Source organism: Pan troglodytes, chromosome 14 (genome assembly GCF_028858775.2).
Source record: "Pan troglodytes isolate AG18354 chromosome 14, NHGRI_mPanTro3-v2.0_pri, whole genome shotgun sequence".
Taxonomy (NCBI): Eukaryota; Metazoa; Chordata; class Mammalia; order Primates; family Hominidae; genus Pan; species Pan troglodytes.
The window spans coordinates 29,714,784-29,733,782 of record NC_072412.2 but is presented as its reverse complement, the minus strand read 5'-3'; the positions used below and the strand labels follow the sequence as shown (position 1 = coordinate 29,733,782).

At 41.3% G+C, this 18,999-nt stretch overlaps 1 protein-coding gene and 1 pseudogene across 2 annotated transcripts in view; one reads left to right on the top strand and one right to left on the bottom strand.

The window, feature by feature from the left end:
• The window catches only part of HMGB1 (high mobility group box 1), a 157,992-nt gene that overhangs the window by 54,535 nt on the left and 84,458 nt on the right, over positions 1-18,999 (top strand). The gene's annotated exons all lie outside the window — the stretch shown is intronic.
• On the bottom strand, positions 8,728-9,885 carry LOC467253 (tyrosine-protein phosphatase non-receptor type 2-like; annotated as a pseudogene).

Below are 18,999 nucleotides of genomic sequence, written 5' to 3'. Positions count from 1 at the left end.
GCACGCTGCAGCCTCAACCTGCTTGGGCTCAAGTGATCCTCCCACCTCAGCTTCCTGAGGAGCTGGGACTGCAGGTGTCTGCCACCACACCCAGCTAATTTTAAAATTTTTTAGAGAGATGGGATCTTGCTATGTTGCCCAGGCTGCTGTCAAACTCCTGGAGTTAAGTGATCCTCCTGCCTCAGACTCCCAAAGTGCCAGGATTACAGGTGTGAGCCACTGCGCCCAGCCACAGCAATGTTTTATTAATAATAGCCAAGCAATGTTATCACTCCTGGCCAGGCAATATAGGGAACACTCTGTCAGAAATAAAATGTGTGGGGATTTTACCCCATTGTTTGAACAGAGAACATCTAGATGCTTCTATAAATGCAGAAATCGATTTGACCTCGAGGCAGAGCTTCCTTGTTCTACTAAAACTTGCCTGAGTGATTGTCCTTAGAATTACTGGTTGTAATTCCTGCTGTAGACTAGTAAACTCTACTGTTAACAGTACTTGAGGCTTAAAGCCCTGTGCTCTGGAGACTGACATTTTTTTTACCCCCCAAACCATGTAGAACATACATTGCAGACCTGGCTCTTACATGGCATCGCCATTAACACTTGGTCTACTTCCTTCCTTCTTAGTGCTAATCCTTTATGGTTTGCTGATCTTGTGCCTTCCATAAACCATCTTAACCCTTTGGGAACACACTAGTTCAGATAATAACAGAGGAAACCAGAATCTTTCCCCCTGATTGGCTAGTTATCAAGGCCAAGCGTCTGCCATTGTAATAGTAATACCGTACCGTCTCCAACCAACCCAGCGCCAATTCTATCAACTTCAGATGTGTTGGCCATGCCCTGACCTCAGTGTCTCTAAGAATGAAGTCTTTGTAACTCTTAGACTCATAGCCCTGTCACTGGTGTGGAACTGCTTTTCTTTTTCACTATTGGAAATGGATAATTTATACTTCTATTATGTGAAATCGTTCTTGAGAAATATTTATTGTCACTATATAAACTTCTGTATAACAAAAATACTGTAACATAAAAGTAAGTTGATATATAATTTAATTCATATACTTTTCATATAAGAGTACTTTATAGTCATTTACATGGAATTTTATATGTAAACAAGTTTATATATAAATTTTATAAACCTGAGTATTTTATAGTGGTTCTATATAATTTTATATATAAATTTACTTCTATATGAGAGAGTATTTCTTACACAGAAATTTATACAGTGAGAATAAATACATCTTTTTTTTTTTTTTTTTTGAGACTGAGTCTAGCTCTGTTGCCCAGGCTGGAGTACAGTGGTGCGACCTTGGCTCACTGCAACCTCTTCCTCCTGGGTTCAACTGATTCTCCTGCCTCAGCCTCCCTAGTAGCTGGGATTACAGGCTTTTATTTTTAGTAGAGGTGGGATTTTGCCATGTTGACCAGGCCAGTCATGAACTCCTGACCTCAGGTGATCCGCCTGCCTTGGCCTCCCAAAGTGCTTAGATTACAGGCGTGAGCCACTGCGCCCGGCCAAGTATATCACAACTTCTGTATAAGACACTCTTTTCTCTGACTCCATCATTAACCAGGGAGATGATGCAGTCCTTTACCTGATTATATCTCCACATTCACTCAGAAGTTGGGGGACCAGTTGCTGATGTTTTCACTGTCCTTCTGGCCCTTCCCTCATGTCTGCATTTCCTGTGGATGGGATTTTCCTCTCTCATTTCAGTAAATTCCACTATCTTGATGATCCGCTTTGTCTTCTGTCTTCCAGGTCTGTGAACTCCATCCCAGCAGCATTTAAATCACGCTTATGTATTTCAATCTTAAAGAAAACCTCTTGCTTAGCCACAAATTCCTTTCTGGCGACTCCCCTTTATTTCTAACTATGCCTCTTCAGTGTCTCGGAAGAGTGGTCTGCCGTCTGCTTCCACTCTTACACTTCTCTCTCCTCAGTCTTCAACCCAGTGTCATCTGTCATCGTTCCTACTACTTCACTGACTTTTTTTCTCACAACAGGGTCTTTCTTTGTCACCAATTGGCTGACTACTTGGCAGCAGTGTCCTTCCTTTAAGAACATCTTCTGCCTCTTCTCCGAGTCCACCATCCTACCTCTCTCATGACAGCTGCTCAGTCTCCTTTGCAAGCCTCTCTTCTTGTGTTGTCACCACAGCCCCACTTAATGTCTGTGTTCCTGGGGAACTTCTCCTATTCTTTCTTCTTTTCTCATTCGACACACACAGGCTGGGTGATCTCAGCTACTTCCATGATCTTAATACCATCAGGTAGAGTTGCCTCTTCCTCCTGAGCTCCAGACTAGAAAGTCACTGTTGACCATTCCCTCCTTTCTGAAAATACTGCCGTCTATTGGCTGCCCTAATTCCAGAATCAGGTTTTCCTCCTACTTTTTTACCAAATGTGTCTCAGTCTTCTGAAATCTGTCACTCTCCTGCTTAGAGCCCTTCTGTTGTTGGAATTCAGTATGAATTATAAATCCAGGGGGTACCTGGCTCCCACCGTGGTGCTTCCCTCCTTGCACTAGCTCCAGCTATCCTCATCTGACTCTTCTTTCATTTCTGCAGACTTCGCTCTGTTATCTTATGCTGTTGGAGAAAAAAAAAAAACATATATAACCTGTAGCCAGTTCTGATTTATGAACTCCAGCCTCTACTGGTCTAAGAAGTTATTTCAAATGTCCATCGCTCTTCAACCCATCAGTATTGTCACCTTTCTCATGTCAGTTGACTTTGCCATCTCCTTCATGGAAAAAGAAAAAAGTGAGCCTATCATGCTAGAATTTTCTGAGCCTCTTCTTTAACACTTAGAAATTTATCTCCATGGGAACCTATCCTTTCTTCTTTATTCTCTGTCCTAGGATAGGAAATATGCTCCTACCTCTTTAAGCCCAACCCCAAGCCTTCCCAAATCTTGAGGCATGCGTTTTAACTTCTCTATTGATATTGGCCTTTGTCTGAAGTGGTTTCATCCAATGTTACACCTTTATACTCCTTGGGAGGAAAAACAGCCCCTCGACTCCACATTTCCTTCTAGCTACTGACCTAATTCCCCTAACCTTCAGATTTGAGCTTCTTGAAAGAGTAGCTTATAATTGGGTATCCCTACTTCCTTATGCCTGCTTGATGACTCAACCCACTGCAATTAGCTTCTGTTCCCTGATGGAATTGTTCTTGCTAAGGTTACCAATAAGCTTCATATTTGCCAAAACCAAAGGCTAATTTTTAACCTTTATCCTACTTTGTGCCTTCGTGGTATTAGACACTGCTGACCACCCCACCATGGAACTTTTTTCCTACTTTGACTTACATGACCCTACTTTTTCCTGGTGCTTCTGTCTTTGTAGCTTTTTCCCTTGCAGCCTCTTTGGGGGTGTCCTCTTTTCTTATTCATTCATTCAACAAATGTTTATGAAGCTGGATCCTGGAGCTGCAGTGGTAAGTGGGATATAATCTCTACCCTCATTGCTACAGGATACAAGAGAAACAATCAAATAATTACACAAATCACTGTAAATAGTTACACACACATTCTGGTAAATGCTGGGAGGGGGTGCCTTGGGGGTCTCAATGGTGAGAAACACATGACATCTGAGTCATGTGAAGGCATCATCCATCTCACTGTACTACCTTTCCTGCTTTTTGGGAATATGAGATTTTGGTGAATGAATGCATATTCATCTTAGTCATACTCTTAATTATTTAATAATTGTCAGTCACATACCCTTTCACAATCTGCTGTTTCCAAGTGTAGATATTTTTATCCTTTTAATATAAATTCTTCTCCTCAGTCCCTTGTTAGTAGTTATGGAGAGACTTGGGCTGAAATACATTTTTGTAAATCTTGAGTTCAGTTATGCCTTAGTTGAGCAGCAGCAGCTAGAACTTCCCAGAATTCCAGGTGTCCATCTATTTGCAGCTGAATTCCATCCGCTTTCTTAAAAACTGATTTCCCTATGTGGCTATCTAAATTTAATCTCATGTGTTAGAGCAGGCAGCCTACTACACGCACATCTCTGAACACTACTTTGCAATATGCCATATTGCTGAAGAGGTGTGGACAGAGTACACAGTTGGTTTGAGTCTGGCTTCCATCACTTCATTCTTTTGACAGGTTATTTAAATTCACTGCCCAAGGAAGCAAAACTAGTAAACCAGCAATGAAACTCGGGCCATCTTACCGGGATTGGGAGTTCACCCTGTAAAATAAGCCATGGTCTTGTAAATGACCATTGTCAATGGTGAGGAAAGGTTGTCCCATAGTGTGCTTCCCTAGCCACTCTAGAAGCACAGGAAGCACTGGCCTTGGAGTGAGGCCAGTGCCTAACCTACCTTGGTAAGGAATGATCTAAGGCAGTGCTTCTCAACAGGGGCAATTTTTCCTCTACCCGCATCCCCCACCCCAGGTACATTTGGCAATGTAAGAAACAGACTCACCTATTTCTAGAGAAGTCCTCAAAAGATATTTTTAAAAATTAAAAGTAACTATAGATTCAGAGTTTTCTGGAAAAGTGTACAGATCATTTATTCATTCAACACATTCTGAACACCTACTATGAGTCACGAGCCAGGGTTAACCTTCAACAAGTTTGGTCCTTGCCCTCAAGAAGATTATAATCCATCTGCATTGGTGGTCCTCAAATTTTACTGTGCATCAGAATCCCTTGGAGGCTTGTGAAAAACTCATTTCTGGGCCCTACTCCCAGAGTTTCTGATTCAGTGGGTCTGGGGTGGGGCCCAAGAATTTGCATTTCTAACAAGTTCAGGATCACACTTGAAAACTATTGCTCTAGGGGAATAAGGAAAGAAAGCTCCTGGGGTTTTGAGGATCAACATTTGCAGTATCTGTGGGACACTTGAATGGCTTGATTGTATCTGTCAGAATGTCTTTTTGGAAAAAGGAAGGTTTCATAGCCCATGGCTGTTAGAGACAGACTTGGTGTTTCACTAACAACTAGGATTATTGCTAAAAGCCCAGACATTTTAATGCCTATTTCTCTAAAGCCAGCAAGGTTGAACATTTTTTCATCTTAAAAAAAAAAATCTTTTTTACGTGACTTATGTTTTCATTTCAATTATTTTTTTTAAAAATTTTCTGCTGAGGTCTTGGTGAGCAAATGGTTTTAAACTCCACACTTTTGGCTAAGAATGAGATGTAAGATATAGACACTAGTTCTTAAAATTCAGCACTGTTCACTTTTGCCAAGTGAATATAAACTGAATTGCATCAAATTACAGAGAACAGTGTATCTAGAATATTGTTTTATTTTATCATTTTTACCTTTCCATTGAAAGATGAAATCAGGCGATCAAAGTAGCAAGGGTTAAATTTCTAGACTACCACAAATTAGAATTGACAAGAAAAGCTTTCTGATCCATATTTGCCTGGGAAGGCTCCAAGGGAAACACAAGAAGCAGCAACTCAAATCCTGTTCTCTTCATTATCCTTTTTTTTTTAATAGCTCTTGCATAGGCTCGGTTTTTGGAAGTTGTATGCTGCTAATTTAGGTATATATGTCATTACAATTTTAGCATGGATCCTTCTCAGGCATACACAAGAGATGCCAGACATGTGAAAAAAGGAGGGAGCCAAGCACAGGAACCTCAGGGACACTGGCATAACTGTTCTAGAGTCAGAAACCACATGAACACATACCGAATTGATAGACATGAGGTTCAAGTCTATTCTGCGCCCTGTCTCGCTCTCTTCTTAACATCCGCTTCTCTTTCTGGAACTGTATTTCATATAACTCTTTAGGTGAGAACTAGAGCTATTCAGTCAAAGACTAAAAAGAGGCAAGGTTGGACCAAGTTTAAGAATCAGGTAACAATTAGCTTTGTGATGGTTAATGAAATCATTTGTCTCGGCATAGACTCTTCCCCTGGAAGTGTCTTGCAAAAGCTGGTTGTTGGTGAAGTAGGATAGAGAGTTAAGGGAATGGGTTAGATGGCTTCCAAAGCCCTTTTATCTACAAGGTGAATCTGTAAGAGTAAGAGTCTTAGGTCAACATTTATTGGAGTGCAGATATGGACAGAGCTCTGTGCTAGGCACTGGGCCGCAGAGACATGAAACATGGTTTTGACCCTTGGAGGCTTGCTCCCTAATCAAGGGGACCAGGTAGACAGACATTTAAATAAAATAAAACAAAAATGCAAAGGAACATAGACTAGGCATTCTTTTTAGCTCTGGAACTCGCGTTGAGGAGGATCACATTGATTACTTTTAGGGTTAACTCCTAGAACTGAGGAGCAACTTGTTTCAGTTAGAACTTCCCATATAAAAATAAAGATGAAAACATGGAAAAAGATACCCTTAAAAAATTGGAATTCAGTGCAAATTTTATTAGACTACAAAAACATATCATACAATTATTATTTTAGATATATTTATGTAAAGTCATAAAAGCTATGATTTTTGAAAAACATTAGCATAAGAAATAATTTTTTAATTTGTTATATAAGTAAATGAACTTTAGCATCTTAAGGATTCAATGATACAGTTTTTAAATTTATTTTTTAAATTGACAAATACCAATTGTACATATTCTTGAGAGCACATAATTATATTTCCATACATATAATTTATAGTTATCAGATCAGGGTAATTAGCACATCCACCATCTCATATGTTTATCATTTCTTTATGTTGAGAATGTGCAATATCCTTCCAGCTATTTGAAACTATATATTGTATTATTATTAACTATAGTCATTCTACAGTGCTGTCGAACACTAGAACTTATTTCTCTTATCTCGCTATAATTTTGTATCTTTTAACAAATCTCTCTGTCACTCTCGTCCCAGCCTCTAGTATCCTCTGTCCTACTTTTTACTTCTATGAGACCAACTTTTTTTAGCTTTCGCATATGAGTGAGAACATGCACTGTTTAACTTTCTGTTCCTGGCTTTTTTCACTTAAAATAATGTCCTCCAGTTTCATCTATATTCCATCAACGATGGGATTTCACTCTTTTTTATGGCTGAATAATACTCCATAGTGTGTATATATCACATTTTCTTCATTCATTCATCTGTTGTTGGACACCTAGGTTGACTCCATATCTTGGCTATTGAGAATAGTGCTGCAGTAGACATGGGATGCAGATATCTCTTCGTTATACTATCAATGACTTGTTTTGTTTTGTTTTTTGAGACAGAGTTTCTCTCTTGTTGCCCAGGCTAGAGTGCAGTGGCAGGATCTCGGCTCACTGCAACCTCCACCTCTCGGGCTCAAGCAATTCTCCTGCCTCAGCTCTCGAGTAGCTGGGATTACAGTTGCTTACCACCACACCTGGCTAATTTTTGTGTTTTTAGTAGAGACAAGGTTTCACTGTGTTGGTCAGGCTGGTCTCGAACTCCCAGTCTCAGGTGATCTGTGCATCTTGGCCTCCCAAAGTGTTCGGATTACAGGCGTGAGCCACCACGCCCAGCCTCAATGACTTGTTTTAATGAATTCTCTCTTTGAAGACATACTGGTATCTCCTGCTTATTGACAACTGTGGCAGCAGCTTCCAAAAGCTGATTTTTCTGACGTCTTTGAAACTTTTGGACACTTCTCCCATTGGGAAAATAGAATTTTTCTTTTGAATAATTCTCATTTCCCACTAAGCATATAAGCAACCTGGAGTATCTTGTAAGACCCATACAGATTAATATTTCAAGCATAATAATCCTTATACATTCCTTTTTGACGATGGAGACTATGGTTACGAGTAGCAGTTTTTAAATAAGGACTACTTTTGAGGTCCCAAAGCTTTGAGAATCTGAGGTATAAACAAAACAACATATTCCAATGAGATATTGATATCTAAACTAGTTTTCTTAAATCTGTCATTCAAAGGTTGAGAATTTCTTCCTGAAATTTAGACAATATATTATGGAAATGCGGTTTGTCTTTTTATAAATTTAGGATGATTATTTTTAAAAATAATTATAGGCATTGTTTATTCTGTATATTAGTGTAATAGTCAATGCAGTAGCTAGAATTGTGGTTGCTAATAGTCACAAAATCTAGTAAAATTGTGAGTACATGAACCCATCCCAGGAAACTGATGGGACAAGTAGTAAATTTTTTTTGACTCTTTAACAAAAATATTTAATGCTGCCAAAAAGTATAAAAATACAGTAGGAACGGCAGTACAACACAAATTAATCTCTCCTAATTTATTTCTTTTACATATTTCTATGTTTCATACCCCCATTAAAAACACTTAACAGGCCAATGCAGTGGCTCACGCCTGTAATCCCAGCATTTTGGGAGGCCGAGGCGGGCGGATCACGAGGTCAGGAGATCGAGACCATCCTGGCTAACACGGTGAAACCCCATGTCTACTAAAAATACAAAAAATTAGCCAGGCTTGGTGGCGGGCGCCTGTATTCCCAGCTACTCGGGAGGCTGAGGCAGGAGAATGGTGTGAACCCAGGAGGCGGAGCTTGCAGTGAGCCAAGATCGCGCCACTGTACTCCAGCCTGGCCAACAGAGCAGAGACTCCGTCTCAAAAAAAAAAAAAAAAAAACCACAACAACACATCCAATGTAAGGTTCTGCAAAGTCTTCTGCTGGTGGGTGCTCCTCATACCCTGTATGTAAAGTTTACTTTGTAAACAAACAACTGTGAGGCAATCTAGAAGGTTAGCAAGCCTCACTTTAGTTTCTGGAGTGGGCTTCAGGTCTTGTTTTGCACATCGATGGTTCAAAATTTATAGCTCCAGAATATTCTCAAGTCATGAATATTAGGTGTCTATCTTGGCCTTTTTCTTTTTTGTTCATTCTCATTTAGCCTCTGTTTCATCTGCTGCACCTTCTGAGCTGTGGTGGCCTTTCTGTCCTCTAGAATATGTTTCCGTAGAGCATTCTCACTGTTCTCTTCCATTGTATCTTGCATTTACTGTACATCGGTCACCTGTCAGTTTTTCTTCTTCTAGACCAATTCTGTTCCCATTGTATTTTTCAGTCATTATTTTGTTTGGTGAATGATCAAAAGCAGGAGCTAAGTTTTCCTTAGAAAATTCTTTCCACCGTTTCTGTATACTAGAATCTACCTTTATACATTTTGCTCCTTCTATTATAGCCATGTATGAGAATCTCAGTTGATCTGGGGTCTGAATAAGACCCATTCAGTATTTTCTCATGTTCAATAACACTTGTTTAATGTTAATATAATCTCCTTTTCCCATCAAAACAAGACAAGCGTCTACCAGAGAGAAGGTGCCCGAGCACCCAGTGCCTTCGCTACAATGGATCACTGCAGGCCCATGGTCAGGGTTCAAGGAGCCAGATTCTCTCACTTTCAACAAGAAATTGAGAAATGAAGCTGGTGATTCAGGGACTCCAAAATCTGGCCAGGTCGTATAATGCAAGTGAGATATTGTTCTGGTTTCACCACTATTGATATTTTCTAATCGTAGTAGATGTACTGTGTAATATGACTTCACATCTTCTGAAAGAGCTTCACATTGAATCCCGTTTCTTTAAACAGCATCTTTTGGTCATCTGTTGGCCAGTACTGCGCACATTTAACCGATTCTTTCTCCACAATGCGGTTCAGCACAACAACTGCTTTGGTCTTCTGCTGCCAAACCGTAAGCCAGAAATGGCAGCACATGTTAGGAAGTGGACCCAGTGTTAAGATGTAACTCCTTCATGCCTCTTCTATGTCAACTAAGCTGGCATTAATATAATCATTCTCAGTATTTTGCAGTTTAACACGACTGTGATCATATGGGCTTACATCTCTGTATCTATTTCGATTTCTGTTTTCTGGAAACTTGGCCACTCTATGAAGATAGTCATGGGACTCATTTCGAATTTCCAAGTACGGCAGCTGCCAGCGATGCTGAGCATCCAACTCCTCGAACTCCCGCTCAATGATGGTGGGCATGGCTGGGACAAATAGTGAATCTTAAGAGAAATGGAAGAGTGAGGTTGGCTCCTAAGCTGGACAGACACTCAATGTGGTTTATTATAGTCAATCATTACTCAAGGAAGTTGTATATATTCTATTCATATATATATATGGTAAATTTCTAATTACCATACCCCTATGAAGTCATTACCATACTCCTATAAAGTATTATCTTCATTATAAAGTGAAGAGAGTGAGGCTGAGAGAAGTTAAATTATGTGCCCAAGGTCATGGCTAGTGAATGAGCAAACTTGGTTTCAAAGTCAGGTCTGTCTGGCTCCCAAGCCACCAGTCTTTTACGTTACCACATTGTCTTAGTCTGGGCTCTCCCGAAAGCAAAGCCTGTACAAACAACTTGGAGGTAGGTAGGGAGTTTATTTGGGAATGTGACACCAAGGAATAGACTGTGATAAGACAGAAGAAGAGAAAGCCGGAAGGAGAGAAAGCCAACCCAAGGGTCCCTTTCAAATTGGCAACCATTATGAATATCTGCTACTTGATCCTGTGGGAGCTTCTGAGGAACCTTTTAACATGCATCTCAGAATTGGCCACCCTGGGCTAAAAATGAGACAAGCATTTTTTCTATGAGCCCCTGTCCCTCAGTGATCAGGGCAAGCTTGCAGGCCTTAACTGTCCCGCATTTCCAGATTGTCCATACCTGAGTGCCAAGTGGTTCCCATGGGACTCCTGTGTCACAGCTCCAATGTAGCCCTGGGGCGAGAAACTAGGGGCAGAGGCCAAAAGCAAGTGCTGTGAGGTTGCATCCGCACAAGGTAGAAGAAGCCCACAGAGACCTGGGTACCATAGCAGTGTTTGAAATAAGAGGTGAAATTGAGAACACGTGATATATTGCTCAGAATGTTTAGAGACACATGACCAGTTACAATGAGAGAGTGGAATGAGAATCTTCAATGTCTCATCATGCATTCATTCATTCATTTATCCATTCAGTCACCAACGAATGCTGGGTAGTATATGAAGTGATAGAAGAATTAAAATGGGTCTAGCTGAGTCTCAGATACGACAGAAAAGAAAATAGACAATGTGATAGTGTGTGCTAAGTGCTTCAATAGAAGTATACAAAAAGGTAGTAAAAGTATCGAAGAGAGATACCCAGTGTATTCTGTGTGTGGACAGAGAGGGGGTGTGGGGAGAAGGGAGGTCATTTTCCTAGAGCTTAGTCTTGAAAGATAAATAGAAGTCAGCCAACTGAGGAGAAATATGAGCATCAACTCTACATTCAAATTAAATTTTAGTATTTCAATATTAAATTTCCTAAGTATGATCATTGTGGTTATGTAAGAGAGTGTCCTATTTTTAGGAGATACTTGCTGAAAAATTTAAGAGTAAAGTGTCATAATGTCTGCAACTTACTCTCAAATGATTCAGCAAAGTAAATATTTGGGGATGGGGAAAAGCAAGTGAACACAAATATAGCAAAATGTTAATAACTGGTGAATATAACTAAAGGATATGTGTGTGTTTATTGCACTAATCTTACAACTTTTTTAAATTTTCTGAAACAAAAAAAGGAGAGGAGAAAGTTAATTAATTGAGGGCCATGGGTAGGGGTTGGGGAGGAGCAGTCTGGGATGGGCTTGTGAGAGGGACACCAATACCTGAGGACGCTTGGGGCATTTTTTAAATTGCAGCGATTGGCCAGGTGCAGCGGCTCACACCTGGAATCCCAGCACTTTGGAGGCCAAGGCAGGAGGATCGTTTGAGACCAGTCTGGACAACAGAGCAAGACCCCATCTCTACAGAAAATACAATATTAAACAGCCAGGCATGGTGGCACATGCCTGTGGTCCCAGCTACTCAGGAGGCTGAGGTGGGAGGATTGCTTAAGCCCAGGAGTTCGAGGCTACAATGAACTATGATCGCACCACTGCACTCCAGCCTGGGCAACAGAGCAAGACCCTATCTCTAAGAAAAGTAAATAAATTGCAGTGGTTAGTGGGACACCATGGGACATAAATGCTCGTGATAGAGAAACAACAAAAATGAGACAAGAAAAGGGAGTGATCTGTGCTAGAGTGTTGGGCTGCATCCTAGAGGCCTGGGTGACATTGAATAATTTCATGCATCTTTTGTGTTTAAATGGTCACTTTAGCAGCAGTTTAACAAGAATGGATTAGAAAAGGCCAAAACTGTGGCAAGAAGTTTAGTTTTTATGTTATGGTATTTAAGGTTACAGATTCTATAGGCCTACAGGAAAATGGTGCCAAGATAAAGTGAAGACAGCTTTGAAACTGCAGAGGGCAGAAGAGTCAACAGGACTTGGCAATCCCCTACACTCAGTGAGTTCCTAAGATGGACTTGGTTCAGTTCAGTGATGAGCCTTTTAAACCCCAAAGAGAAGGGAGACTTGTGGAGGAAAAAATTTAGTTTTAGAATGTATTTAACCATGAAATAATGAATTAAGATGCTTAGTTTATACATCAGGGGTTTATTTATCTTTTATCACCATAACTAGTACTGCTTGCAGTATAGTAGGTATTCGATAAAATTTTTTAAACTGTGTTTAGAAATCATGATAGTAGATGGTAAAATGCTTTCTTCAGTTGCTGATACTCGGGGGAAATATGTTGTATATTTTAATGTTTTCTCCCTGAGGGCTAAGCATTTGGTGAACATCTGTCTCCTAACACCTGTTGGACTGGTTTACCTGGCAATCTAAAGTGAACATGTGCCAGGGTAGTGCCACTTAAAGTACCTTCACTTTTTAGAATCTATCAGATGTGTTTAGATTCAGTTTTGTCTTCCACCAGCTAGTTTTCTCAGTTTAGAAAGTACATGTATTTCTACTTCTTAGTAAATGTAATATATGACACATGAATTTAAAGAACGTACAAAGTAGGAAACATTTATATTTCATACAACTTGAATTTTCAAATGCAAAAATTTCCTCTTGGGAGTGAGTCTTATGTTTTGGAGCAGGAATGACAGAACAGATATGGTACCAAAGCCAAGCTCACCTAGATATTGCAAACACACAGGCAAAAGAGGAGGTGGCCTGAGTGTGTCATCCGAGGGTCCCTCGGCATGGGAGCAGTTCCTCTGGTGGGTAGTGAACAGAGCAAAGAGGCAAATGAATGATAGGTAGTTACACAGAGAGAATCCCTACATTAAGGAAATACGACAAACACGAGGACTCGATTTAGATTCTATGTCTAAGAGCCTTCCTTTGACATCCCTCCCCACCATGTCAGGGAGGATATGTACTCTCATTCCATTCAGTCGTTAGCACTGCTCACACTGGTAATAGCTTCTCGTTGTCTGCTTTCCTCTTTGGACTTTAGATAGCCCCTTGAAAGCCACCCACCTTTGTGTTCCCAGTGTTTAGATTGGTCCCTAGCACAATGTCAGTGTTCTGTAACTTTTACATACATGAATGAACAAATGGACAAATGAACATACATGACTTCCTAAAAGGATGTCATAGCTCTTGATAGTCATGACAGCACTAGTATTAACCTTTGTTTTGTAATGAGTTTCAATTTAATGTTAAGGAAAATATAGGATTTTAAAAACTAGTACACACACATACACATATTCCAGAGTCTTTCTAGTGAGTTTGAATATTAATTTATAAAAGAATCTAACATCACATGCTTTAAAAAATAGTGTTTGTGGCCAGGTGTGGTGGCTCATGCCTGTAATCCCAGCACTTTGGGAGGCTGAGGCAGGCGAATTACTTGGGGTCAGGAGTTCGAGACCAGCCTGGCCAACATGGCAAAACCCCGTCTCTACTAAAAATACAAAAATTAGCCAGGCGTGATGGCGGGCGCCTACAATCCCAGCTACTCGGGAAGGTGAGGCAGGAGAATTGCTTGAACCCGAGAGGCAGAGGTTGCAGTGAGTCGAGATCATGCCACTGCATTCCAGCCTGGCGTGCAGGCTGAGATGGAGCAAGACTCCATCTCAAAAAAAAAAAAAAAACAATTAGTGTTTGTGCCAGGCACAGTGGCTCATGCCTGTAATCCCAGTACTTTGGGAGGCCGAAGCAGGAGGGTCTGTTGAGGCCAGGAGTTCAAGACTAGCCCGGGCAACATAGTGAAGCCCTGTCTCTACACACACACACACAAAAAGTACAAAAATTACTCAGACATGGTGGCCTGCACCTGTAGTCCCAGCTACTCAGGAGGCTGATGCAGGAGGACCACTTGAGCCCAAGAGCTGCAGTGAGCTGTGATTGTGTACTGCTCTCAGCCTGGGCAACAGCGCGAGAATCTGTTTATTACTCTAAACACTATCACTATTACTGTAAGAGTGATAGAGTTTATTACTAAGTTGTTGTTTTAGAATCTGTCAAATACAGAGATGCTGCCCCAATCTGGTCAGACATTTCTTATTTATTTATTTATTTATTTATTTATTTATTTATTTATTTATTCAGACAGTATCTCACTCTGTCACCTAGGCTGGAGTTCAGTGGCTCAATTACGGCTCACTGCACCCTTGACCTCCTGGACCCAAGCGAGCACCTGAGTAGCTGGGACCACAGGTGTATGCTAGCATGACCAGCTACTTTTCTTATTTTTTGTAGAGATGGGGTCTCACTCTGTTGCCCAGGCTGGTGTTGAACTCCTGGGCACAAGAGTTCCTCCTACTTGGCCTCCCAAAGTGTTGAGATTACAGGTGTGAGCCATTGCACCCAGCGTCTCTGATTCTTTTGATTCCATTGAAACTAAAGTTTCAGTACATCAAGAAAGAAAGCAGCCCAAAGGAACTCACACCGTCCCTTTATTCACTATCAGGGACAATGTTAATAGGGACCGCTTCCAGCTGTCTGCACAATGTCCTTTACTGTCCAAGACCAGCATTTCCAAGATAGTGTGTTCATTTGGTCTTAGGAACAGATACTGAGGAGTTGGTCCATAATCCACAGCAAAGCTCTGCAGGCACCTGATACCATGGAGAGGTGTTCTGACATTCTTATACGTCCCCCAAGGCAGAAACCGTAGGTTCTGAGTGACATCTCATCATGATTAGTGGAAGCATTAAGAGGCAAGCAAGCATAATTCTGGGCAGAGAAGGGCTCCCATCATAAGAATTTTGCAAACCGCATACTCTTTTATTTTGTAACAATGCTTGTAATTTATCTTTTGGAAAGAGGCACACAGATCTTGATGTAACTTGTGTAATAGACACTGTTCACTAATGAAATATCCTTTTCAAATGAAAGGAAAATATTAGTTTCCTAATCAGGTGCTGTATTAGTCCATTCTCATGCTGTTAATAAAGATATACCCAAGACTGGGTAATTTATAAAGGAAAGAGGTTTAATTGACTCACAGTTCAGCATGGCTGGGGAGGCCTCAGGAAACTTACAATTGTGGTGGAAGGGGAACCAAAAAGGTCTTTCTTTACATGGCGACAGGAAGGAGAAGTGCCAAGCAAAAGCAGGAAAGCCCCTTATAAAAACATCAGATCTCATGAGAATTCACTCAGTATCACAAGAACAGCATGAGGGTAACCACCCCCATGATTCAATTACCTCCCACTGGTCCCTCCCACAACACGTGGGGATTATGGGAACTACAATTCAAGATGAGATTTGGGTGAGGACACAGCCAAACTCTATCAGGTGCTTATGATCATTTTAAAACCTGAAACAGTGGTATTCCTATTGCAAATTTTCTTAGAAAAACACCATTAGATAAAATGCAACAAGCAATAAAATAGCATTTTATGTTGTAGAATGATAAATTTATTTTCTCCTAAACATATTGACTAACCCATATCTTTTTTTTGAGACAGAGTCTCACTCACTCTGTTGCTCAGGCTGGACTCCAGTGGCACAATCTTGGCTCACTGCAGCCTCTGCCTCCCGGGTTCAAGCAGTCCTCCTGCTTCAGCCTCCCAAGCAGCTGGGATCACAAGTGTGTGCCACCACGCCTGGCTAATTTTTGTATTTTTAGTAGAGATGGGGTTTCACCACATTGGCCAGGCTGGTCTCAAACTCCTGACTTCAAGTGATCCACCAGCCTTGGCCTCCCAAAGTGAGCCACTGTGCCTAGCCATGTGTTTGTATTAAAAAAAAAAAAAATCTAAAATCCTGTTTGTAAGGACTCTTTTCCCATGGTGTTAGACAGACAACATAATGCTCTATAGCAAACCACCCCAAACTCAGTGGTTTGTATCAACACGTATCTGTTCTCATATTCACAGGTTAAGGTTGGCTGAGGTTTAGCATCTATGGAATGGGCTCAGCTCTTGACTCGGCTTAAGGCTGTGGGTAGAGGAAACCAATCTTGAGTCAGTTGAAAATAAGCTTGCCCTGTGTTTGGTTCATGAGGTTTTGCCAACATACATAATTATTAAACTTTCACTGAAAATGTTTAGCAACAATATTTTTTATGAAATGGGAGGGTAAAGTGAGAAAACTTAAAACTGGAGCAGTGCCTTACCTGTAGTAAGTTCTCAAATAATATTTGGAAAAAGAATAAAACAATGGAATATAAAGAAATCAGAGATGATAAAATTTTCTTAAAACTGTAACTAAGCAAACCTTGGACAAAACCTGACAAAGCTAAGCAGCAGAACACTTTTTCCCCATTGCCTTTGTCATCAGTTATGTGAATAACATCTCAGGAGGACTTCAGGCTTGGCATGGGCCACACGCATTATCTCTGCTCCTTGCTGAAAACCCATCAGTAATGCTGAAGGAGTAGGATAGGGATAAAGAATGTTTTGAAAGATGGGAGACACATGGACCAGTGGTAATTAACAGCATGAAACCTACACCTACAAATGTGTGTGTTGTAGGGGGTTAGTTAAGAGTCAAGTTTCAAGAAAGGGGAGCCTTCAGGTACCCCTAAAGGTGGATTCACGGTAGGATTGAAAATTCAATAATTAATGAAATGTTGTATAAAGAATAATTAAACTGGACTGGGCGTGGTGGCTTATGCCTGTAATCCCAGCACTTTGAAAGGCTGAGGTAGGAGGATCAGTTGGGGCCAGGAGTTCAAGACAAGTCTGGACAACATAGCAAGACCCCATCTCTAAGAAGAAATACAAAAATTAGCTGGGCATGGTGGCACCCGCCTGTAGTTCCAGTTACTCAGAAGGCTGAACTGGGAGCACCACTTGAGCCCAGTAGGTTAAGGCAGCAGTGAGCTTTAATTGTTCCACTGAACTATAGCTTGGACAACAGAGCAAGACCAAGTCTCTAAAAAAAGAGGAAAATCACACTTCCAGATTCCCTCCTCAACAGTGTAGTTAGGAAACCACTTCTCCCCAAGTATAAAACATGAGGTTGGCCGGGCTCAGTGGCTCACGCCTGTAATCCCAGCATTTTGGGAGGCCAAGGCAGGCAGATCACGAGGTCAGGAGACCAACACCATCCTGGCCAACATGGTGAAACCCCGTCTCTACTAAAATACAAAAAATTAGCCAGGCGTGACGATGCACACCTGTAGTCCCAGCTACTCGGGAGGCTGAGGCAGGGGAATTGCTTGAACCCGGGAGGCAGAGATTACAGTGGGCTGAGATCACACTACTGAACTCCAGCCTGGCAACAGAGCAAGACTCCGTCTCAAAACAAACAAACAAAACGTGAGGTTTAGTCTCCAGCAGTGTGCCATAGAACTTTCCGTGATGATGGAAGTGCTTTATATCTGCATTGTCTAACAACTAGTGGCTCAATAGCCACCTGAAATGTAGCCAGTGTGGCTGCACGTGGTGGCTCATACCTGTCATCCCAACACTTTGGGAGGCCGAGGTGGGTGGTTCGCTTGAGCCCAGGAGTTCAAGACCAGCTTGGGCAACATGTTGAAAACCCGTTTCTATAAAAAACACAAAAATTTGCTGGGCATGGTGGCACACACTTGCAGTCCTAGCTACTCAGGAAGTTGAAGCTGAGGCAGGAGGATCTCTTGAGCCCAGGAGGTTGAGGCTACAGTGATCCATGATTGCACCACTGCACTCCAGCCTGGGATACAGAGTAAGACCTTGTCTCAAGAAAAACCCACAAACAAACAAAAATACATGAAATATGGCCAGTGTGACTGAGGAAATGAAGTTTAGTTTTAATTTTGATTTAAATAGCCACATATGGCTAGTGGCTGACATATTGGACAGTGAAGCTCTAGACTCAGGAATACTGGGCACTGCTGAGAATGGGATGGATTCTTTTGCAGAAAAACAGGAAGTGAGTAGAATTCTTCAAGTGACTGCTGAGATCTGTCAACCTCTTCTATTACATGGGGCCCAGGTTGGAGGATTCCTTTCTGACAAAACTATGCTGCCAAATTTATATGAATAACAGAATAATATTAATATTATTAATATATTAATAATAATAATATTCAGTTATTCCCAATAGAGCAGCCGGCACTCTAATTCATCACCCAGTGACAACACCCTCACACAGAGTCAGCATTTGTTATTGTCGTTGTTTTGATTTGAGATAGGGTCTCACTGTATTGCCCAGGCTGACCTTGAACTCCTGGCTCAAGCAATCCTCCATCCTCAGCCTCACATCCATCAGCATTTTAAATGCCTCGCTCTCAAATGCGACTAGGTAGCCAAGGATCACCATGCATGTGGGCTGCCCAGCTGAAATGGAAATCAATGCAAACAGAAGAAAAAGAACTGAAACAAGACATGACAGGGAACATAAGAAAAAAAAATGGTTTTTTTTAAGAGAGAAGATATTGCAACCTAAAACAAGATCAGAGGCTATATAAAATATTGGAGGCCAGGAGTGCAGAGGAACACGTTTCTACATCCAGGCGCCTCCTGACTCACCTGAATTCCAACAGAGCACAGTAAGCGCCAGTTCTCTGCCTGTCCTGGATTGGGCCCCGCAGTTGCAGAGAAAGCTCAGGAATAAAAATGGAGGTAAATCTTTAAGTGATTACCTATTCTTCTGACCCACCGGCTACAAATCAGGCGTTCCCGCCACCTTCTCCTCAGGTTCAGTTGATTTGACAGAGCAGCTTACAGAGCTCAGGGAAACATTTTACTTATGTTGACCTATATATTATAGTGGATACAGAGGAACAGATGGGAAAGATGCATAGGGCCAGGTGTGGGGGAAGGGTGCAGAGCTTCCATGCCCTTTTCAGGGGCACCACGTTCCAG